We start from the raw sequence: 9181 nt of genomic DNA, 5'->3' as shown, positions 1-9181 counted from the left end.
AAACTGGTAAAAAGGCCTCAAAAGTTTCATAATCATTTAATCCATAGCACAATATGGGTGGAAAATTATAGAGGTAGAATTGAAGTGGCCAAGCCAGATTACCCAGTTGATACAGGGAGGTGTCAGTTCCCTGTGACAGAGGGCCACTATGCACTGTAAAAACATGCATAAGACAGAATAGCATACCCAGAGAGTATTGATGGCAGGAAGAGTGCTGCTAGAGTTGTACAGTCCTAAGTTTAAGTTTACTTTAAGGCCGTAAAGGCAGAAGCTGCAGCAAAAGTCTGCTTAATGCCTTAGTTGCACTCTATAGACCAATCAAGCCAACATTTTTGGTAAGTGTACTGCAAATTAGCCCCACACCCTTCTTGAGTGTCACTCCCATCCTCCTCCCATGCCTGCTCTGCTTTCTGCTCCCGGCCCTATCTGCCCCTGTGTTCCCTGTTCCCTCCTGGGTCTTCTTTGTGCCACCCACAGAGGCTGTGCCTTGTGGCACATGTGCTGCAGGTTGGCCACCCCTGCTATAGAGACTGCCACCCACTCTTTGAGGTCATGCTGGTCTTTTTCTGACCCAATGGCATGAAGGAGGCCATTCCCACTTTCTGAGACTGAACCCACCTTTCTTTGTTGACTTGGTACCATTTGTTGACAGGCAGCTCTGTGTATGGAGTATTAAAAGCCTATGTGGAACTCCAGAGTTCAACCTGTAAGTCTCATTCACTACTACTCAATAGGTAATCTCACTTTCTCAAAAATTAATTTTCATTTGAATTCTTTTACATTTGGGCAGATCTCAAGTGAAGAATTTTAGAAAGTGTTACAAAAGACCAGCAAGCTGATTTTTAAAGTTCAGGGCTTTGGAAGGTGAACAAGTTTCCATTGCACTGTTCAGTGTGTTTTGCCTCTGTCATCATCTAGTTACTTGGAAATCACTGGCTTTTACCTTTTAAAATGTCTCATAATATGCACAACTCCCAACTTGAGGTTTGAAAAGCCAAAGCTATCCTGACTTGTCTACAGACAAAAGCTGTTTTTGGGCATCTGGAGGAACATGTATCTGTAATGTTTTGCCTGTTTTTTGATGACCAAATAATATTTCCTTGGGAGATTAATATGAGTTGTGTTATTAATTTCAGTGGAAACAAGAGGCCCTTAAATTATCAGCTGTCTGCCTCAGGAGCTATCCCTGAGCTCAGCCTTACTTTGTACAATGCTGAGAAGAATGTGATTACTAAATGAGAAAAATATGTTTATTAAAATATTCCCAAGTTATATTAGTTTATGCAAAAGGATGATGGATATATTGCACTCCTGATTTTACTGTTTCAAGGAAAATCTCTGTCAAGTATTTTCTTGATTCCTGACAAAGCTCTAAATCCCTTTCAATCAGATATTTGTATTTGTCTCACTGGAATTTTTTCTTTTAGGAATTTTCAAAGTATTTCTGGAGGAACAATAGATTAATTGTAGTTTCTTCTCTGAGAGGTACTAGAGACTTGTACCCATTGATTCACAGGATAAGTTTCTAGATGTCCTGCGACTTGAACTTCTAATCTTCAACACTTTTTTTTTTTTTGAGTAGAGAAAGGAGAAAAAAAGTCTGTAGAAAAAGAGTAACCAAGGCAAACAAAGCTTAGCATGTTTGTTTTAGAAATGTTTCCTTAGATAGTATTTGCCACTGGAATGTTAACATTAGTCTTTAAACAAATAATGTTACTTTCCTCTCTACCTTTCATCACAAGCCTCAAGATCTATTCGGACCACTTACTTGATATTAAAACATTCATTGTGGGGAGAAAATGACAGCCTTCACCATGGCATTTAAGCCTGTGAGTAACTGTTAGGCTGGAGAGAATGATAAATGAGGTTTTTAGCTGAAGCAAATCGATCACAGAAGAGAGCAGCTCAGAGATTTCAGACTTTAATTGAGAGAAGACGGAAGAGTTCATTTTCATAATTTTCCCCCTCAAGGATTGACAAACAAATTGGGGGAAAAATACAAGTCCTAAAATATATAATATATATTGCTTATTTTATGTATATTGTTGAAGTCCCAGTGTGCTGCTCTGGGATTTGTACCAAAAGATTAAAAATGGTGCAGTTCTGTAGATCAAAAGCACACACAAAACATCTTCACTTCCCTGTCCCACACATATGCCATCACAAAGATGTTCATATTTGACATCCCAGTTCCCACCAGTACTTCCCAGCTGAGCATCCCAGATCATAAGTGCCTCAGTCATCTAACCCCACAACTTGTCAGCAATGTCACAAGTGGAGAGCCTGGGAAAAGTATATAAGTATATAAGGGGCATAGGCTATATAGGGGTATAAGTATATAAGCCTATAAGTATATAAGGGGTATATATAAGTGGTGTGCATGGGATCCTGTGACCCTAGCTGACTTCCTGCCCCTGGGGCAGGGGGCTGGACCCGATGATCTTCCAAGGTCCCTTCCAGCCCTAATGTCTATGAAGCCTATGAAAAGAGGTAAGTTTTACTGAATGTCCTGAAAAAAAACCCAATTTAAAACAAAAACCAAAAAATTAAAACAATAGTTAAAAGTATCCTAGCCCTCACAAGGCTTGTTTAGACCTTTTCCGATAACATCTGATGTAGTTTGGACTGGAAAATATACCAATGTGACCATCGATAAGAGCCAGGTTGTAAAAGGTGACTGAGTAACACCAGAGGAAGTTATCAACCTATTGTGTCGTGAAGAAAGCTACAAATACCCTATTCTATTAGAAGCTCAGTAGGAACAACCACATTTGGCAAGTTATTTCATCATTCAGCCTATGTCTGTAGAATATACTCAAGCCAAATTCCCCTTTCAGTAAATAAAAGTTGGCCTAAATAAAGAATTAGTCCCTGTGTATTGAAATGACAAAGCAAATTTATCTGCAGGTTAACTACATTTTCAGTTCCCGTTTTCTGACTGAACAGCCTCTCTTTCCTTGTCCCTTTTTTCCTTTATTTAATTTTTTAGACATTTTGCATACCATGAATGTTGAGATTAGCAAGGCAAATTCTGTTGTATTTGGGCAGTAAATAATATATCTGCTTCACAAATTGTCTGGCTTTTGATTTCTGCATTGCTAAGTAGTCGTTTCTAAGCTCAGAGCTCTTATAGTCACTACTCACCCATGTACTTCTTTGCCATAAATGGCATAAAAATAACAACTTGCCTTTTGTTGCATGTTAACGAAATTCACCGTGCTTTATTTTCACTGAAGATAAGCCTATGAGGCAATGTTCAGATTCATTTTTGGATTAGGTTTTGGCAGGGATTCAAGTCTAAGATAAGTCGAAGCTAACACTCAATGTTATGAAAATAACTTCTGTTGAGTTTGGGCCCAAACAGATTACTCTCTCAAGTTTCCAGTCTCTTCCAACCCCTACTCACAAAAGTAGCCCCAGTGAATTCAGTAAGTGAGGATTACTTACAACAGTGAGATTGTAGAGGCTTTCCTTCTAGTTTTGGATCTAATTTGTAACCTTGTAAACCTAAACTATAATCTAGGTATTCAACACTGAACAGGCATTGAAAATCCAAATAATCTAATTTTGGGCTATCTTTATATTTCAAGTTCCTTCCCAGAAGTGCAAAGGTATTAAAGCTTTTCAATAAAATGTTTTTAATTATTGTTTTTAAACATGGGCAACCCGCCCCCCCCTTCATTCTTAGAAATTCTCAGTTTTAGTTGAAACTTTACAAAACATTTTGCCTACTAGGCAGATATCCAGCATGAAAAATTTCAGCTAAATGATTAAAGTAAAAGAAATGTCTATGATACCTGAAAACATGAGTTTATAATGGAAAATGGTGGAAGCTGACATGGGATAACATTGCTTACTAAATACATTGGGGTAAACATGCGGACAGGGAGATGTGTTTAAGGTGACAGATAATATCAGATAGATAATCATCAGGTTCAGAGGGTAGTTGTCAATGATTCAATGTCTATTTGGCAGCCAGTATCAAATGGAGCACTCTAGAGGTTGGTCACGTGGCTGGTTTTGTTCAGTATTTTCATCAACCACCTGGAAAGTGAGATGGAGTTCACTCTCAGCAAGGTTGGAGAGGACACCAAGCTGTGGGGAGTAGTAGATACAATGGAGGGTAGGCCTAGGTTTCAGAGAGACCTCGACACATAGGAGAATTGGACCAGAAGAAAGCTCATGAGGTTAAATAAGGACAAGTGCAAAGTCCTGCACTTAGGATGTGACAATCCCATGGAGAGGCTGGGGACTGACTCACTAAGCAGCAGCTCTGCAGAAAAGGACCTGGGGGTTATAGTGAACAATAAGCAGAATATAAGCCAGCAGTGTGCCCTTGCTGTGAAGGCTAATGACATACTGGTTGCATTAATAGAAGCATTGTCAACAGGCCATAGCTAGTCATTCAAACCCTTAGAAGGTGATTTTAGCCATCAGACAAGTGAGTTTCTGGAGTTTCTGGAACAGTTCTCTAATGGGAGCAAGTTCCTTAGGAAGTTTCAAGGTGGGTCTCCATAAATGTATACAAGTGCTCATATAACTCAGTTGCTGGCAAATGTAAGGAACTGGATTTGATGATCCAGGAGGTCCTTCTAGTTCTATGATCCTGAGTACCTGGTTGCCATCTTTAGAGCTATATTGTTATGAACTGAAAAGGTCAGATGTGTACCCATACAGTTTGTGAGTGTTAGCATATGGGGGTTTAGTCTGGGTCTATTTCTAGCCAGAAAATGTAACATAGTGAAAGATGAACAAAATGGCAAGTTTGAGATTAAGATTATAGTTTCTAAAATCTAACGCTAGTCATTTCTTTGCCGTTGCTCTGCAATACTCTATGCAATGTTTGTTAATATGGAATTTTTGGAGGGTTGCAGATCACCAGGCAAGAAAAAGCTTCTAAGGTTAAAAGAGAACAGCAGTTAATATTACCTGTTAAATGGAGAACTATTCTGTGTTCAGCGTATATGGGATACAAAGCGAGCTACATAACATTTCCATGGAGTTCTAGCAGATGGAAAAGTGATTCTGAGATCATTTCAATACTTTACTGCTTGAGCTCAGTCAAAAGCTTTACAGCTGCAAATAATCCTTAAAATCAACACTCCCACTACAGTGCAACCATTCACAACAAACCACCAAGTGAAAATGTTTGTTCCCCTAATCAGCTGTCTCCCCTCAAAGAATGCTGGGCTTTATACAGGTGGGACAACATGATGTGTTACAAGTAACATCCTGGTAACACGTTGGTTCCCACATTGTGTTTACACATAGTATCTCAGTAGTTTATTCTCATTTCCACTGAATTTCAAATCTGACTCTCCCATCCAAGGCTCAGCATCCTTTCTTAACTTCAATTATGGGCTGATTTTGACTCCTTGGTCTTGGACTAATTCAGGAGTCACTCCACTGATGCCACTAGTATACCTAAGGTACGTTAAGTACATCCTTCATTCTTTCTCTGCTCCAAACTTTGGCCACAGCCCTCCCAGTCCTACAGTATCCAGCGTAAGACTTCAGTTATTCCTTTTCCTCCTTCCATATTTTGCTTGCATCTCACTGGATTTAATCCTTTTTCCATAGATCCACAACCCCCTCATCACCTCTACTGACAAAGCCAAACCACAAAACATGGCTTGCATTTGCAAAGATTTGGTGGTGTTAATTTGCATTGCTTGTGACTTATTCAAATAGGTTCTCCCATGACTAGTTGGTATCACTGTTTTTGCATAACTTCATGCAGTGTGTTAAATTCAAAACTGTTGTTTCAGTCAGATAGGCAGCAAGCTGCGTACACAAAGTTCATGTAGCCATCTTTCAAATTCTCTGTTATTTCCATCTTCTATTTTTATATTTATTGCCTATTAAACCCATTGGTGGATTTGTTCATTCAGTCAGATCCTACACTGCAGGCAGCCCCTGTGTCCCCACAGAGCCCCAGTGAAGTCAGGGAAACTGTGCATAGGTGTATGGGACTGTCCATTCATATCTGCTTACAAGAGTAGGTGTTTGGTTTGTAAGATCTTGAACTCTTGCCTCCTTTCAGGGATGGTCACTCATTTCAGTCTCAGATTTCCTATGTACCACAAGAAAAATTGGATTCCCTTCACTTCTATTGCTGAAAATTATTTACCTGAGTAACAAAGACTGATGAGATTGAGATTTAATAGAAGGTTATTTATACTATAAGAAGGAATCCCACTGCATCTTACCTCCCCTGAAGAAACAATTTTTGAATGTCCTCCATTTTGCATCTTCGTCTCACATTGCATTCCACATTTGGGCTATAGCTGATTGTGCAGTACTCAGTTTCTGTAAACTTTTTTGCTTACATTTTACTCCACTGATTCACTTTGACCAGGCCAAGTCACTTTGCCTGTCTACCTCAGAGTCCCCATCTGTAAAAATAAGGATAGTCTTAACTTGCCTTTCAAATGTGCTAGTAGTCTTCATGAGCTAAAATTGGTGGATCTGCTTTGAGAATGAAAACTATCAAAGGGGTGCTAAGAATTATTGATTCCTTATTCTTGGTATATTCCCTCAAGTGTCTGGAAAAAGACTGAATAAATTGTCACTCAGACACTTTTCTCCTTAACAAGCTTCAAAAGATATCCTTATATCAAATGTGAGATACAAATGAGATGAGCCCCTTGTGAGATTTTAAATTGACACCATTTAGATTGGTTCAAAATCCCTTCTGAATAGAACCCACCAATCTACCAACACTAAAATATGGATTATGGGTCTAAGTTATCATGGCTGTAACCATTGGAAGCCTGATTTGGAAGCACCCTGCTCACTGAAAGAGCTTCCAGAGTTAATTATGACTCAAACACAATGGGCTCATGGTTTCATAGTAGTTAGGGGTCAGAAGGGACCTAAATAGATCATCTAGTCTAATCCGACCTCCCACCCTCCGACTGGCTGGAGCACATGCTGGGATCACACGACCCCAGACAGGTGTTCATCCAACCTTTTTTTGAATTTACCTAAGGTAGGAGCGAGGACCACTTCCCTAGGAAGTTGGTTCCAGATCCTACCCACCCTAACAGTGAAATAGTGCCTCCTAATCTCTAACCTGAACCTATTCTCCAGTAGCTTCTGGCCATTGTTCCTTGTCACCCCAGGTGCTGCTGAGGGGAATAGGGCCCTTCCTATTTGCTGCTGATTTCCCCTTATGAGTTTGTAGGCAGCCACCAAATCCCTCCTCAGCCTCCATTTGCTGAGGCTGAACAGGTTCAGGTCCCTCAGCCTCTCCTCATAGGGCCTGCCCTGTTGCCCTCCAACCAAGCGGGTGGCACTCCTCTGAACCCTCTCAAGGCAGGCCACATCCTTCTTAAAGTGCAGTGTCCAGAACCGGATGCAGTACTCCAATTGAGGCTGGACCAATGTAGTGTAGAGGGGGAGTATCACTGCTCTGAACCGGCTTGAGATGCATCTTTGGATGCACAACAAGGTGCGGTTGACTTTGCTGACTGTGGTCTGGCATTGGCGGCTCATGTTCATCTTGGAGTCAATAATGACTCCAAGATCCCTTTCTGCCTCTGTGCTCTCAAGGGGGAGCTCCCCAGCGTGTATGTATACTGTGGATTCCTTCTCCCCAGGTGCAGCACCCTGCATTTATCTACATTGAAGCCCATCCTATTATCAACCGCCCGCTTCTGTAATGTCTAAATCTAATTGCAGCCTCTCTCTCCCTTCGAGCATGCCTACATCTCCCCACATCTTGGTGTCATCAGCTCAATCCCCACCTAATAGATATGATCACAGCATCCATTTATACCAGTAAAAAATCTATCCCGATGCTTACCCAGAGCACTGGGTTAAGGGAGCATAGCACAATGAGACCCTGCAACCAGTTATGGAAAGATGAAGCATGTCTTCCCACTCCACCAATCATCCCCGGTGACTTGTAGAAATAAAGAAAGCTAGATAAATTTAATGCTCTACCACTTCTCCTCTCCTTTCCATCTAGTTTCACACTGTCATAACTCATTTATGTGCATGCTTGCAAAGGGGAAGAAAAGTTTCTCACAATTCTTTCTCTACTGCAAGCATGTAGGTTTAGGCAAAACTACCCTTCCATTAGCAGAAAAGAGAGAATCTCTATATTCAAATATTTTCCTTGATATTTCATGCTGCTGTAATTAAACCTTTTTTCAGTGTACTTGGAAATACAGTACATTAAATACAACTAAAGCATATACTTTCTCCCCTTGTTACTGGTAAAATGATATCCACTGCATCAGCAGAACAAGCAATGCTGGAAGTACTCCATTCCCTTAAGAGACAAAAGTTATCATAATATGGAGTCTGCATATATGAACAAAAATGAATTAAGTTAAATTTAAACCAATTCCAGCATGTGGTTGCACACTGTGTATAAATATCTCTTCTATTATATAGTGCTCTTCTATTAAAAAGCACTGTCATTTAAGTCACTGCGTGGCATCCCATCATAGAAAATTATTGTTTTTAATATTCTTTTTCCAAGTAGAACAGAATCTATCTCTTGTTCTAAGTGACTGAATAAATGCTGATATTTTGATTGATCCATGTTAGCAAAGAAAGGACATAGTAGAGTGTTGGTTCCTTTTTCACATATTAGTTTATTTTTAAAGTAATTTTATGCACCTTAAAACCACATTTGAAAATAGAAGAGAAAGAGTTCAATTTTGCCTTTCTAGAGACTGGTGGTAAAAATGTTGAACTGAATGGTGTGTTGTAAGACTATTTGCTTATGGGATACCATTGAAGTCAGACCGGACTACCAGGGGTAGAATTCTTTGACTTTCTCATCCTGGATATAGTCCAGTAGACCCACATTGCCTGAAGCTTGAGGGAAGCCATGGAGCCGGAACCTATATTTGCTGACTTCAGGTTAAACTACAATTATTAATTTTCTCAGACCCATCTTTACTGGTGGAGGGACAGCGTTGACTTAGAATACATACAGGCATTTGGGGAGACTAGGGGGAGGTTAGAATGAGTTAAAAATGGCCACCCAATCTAAGGTAAATTGGGATGGGGTGCTAATAAGGGAGTTTGGGACATTGTGGGGACATGCAGAGTCTGTGGGAGGATTGGAAGGATTGGGGGGCAAGTGGGGTCCATGGAAGGGGGATCAGGGAGCTTGTGGGGGCAATCAGAGTCTGCAGGGAGGATCAGGGGGGAAGCAGAGTCT

General features: G+C 40.3%; 1 protein-coding gene and 1 long non-coding RNA gene across 6 annotated transcripts in view; both read left to right on the top strand.

Moving 5' to 3' along the window:
- LOC109297545 overlaps positions 1 to 9181 on the top strand; it is a 186991-nt gene that overhangs the window by 23289 nt on the left and 154521 nt on the right. The gene's annotated exons all lie outside the window — the stretch shown is intronic.
- Positions 11 to 1763, top strand: LOC109297546. The gene is made up of 2 exons (XR_002097349.1): positions 11 to 84; positions 116 to 1763. It is a non-coding gene; the product is annotated as an uncharacterized LOC109297546 (long non-coding RNA).

This window comes from Gavialis gangeticus, unplaced genomic scaffold, assembly GCF_001723915.1.
Source record: "Gavialis gangeticus isolate Ggan-Ray unplaced genomic scaffold, GavGan_comp1, whole genome shotgun sequence".
Lineage (NCBI taxonomy): Eukaryota > Metazoa > Chordata > Crocodylia > Gavialidae > Gavialis > Gavialis gangeticus.
This window is presented reverse-complemented; position numbering and strand designations above follow the sequence as displayed.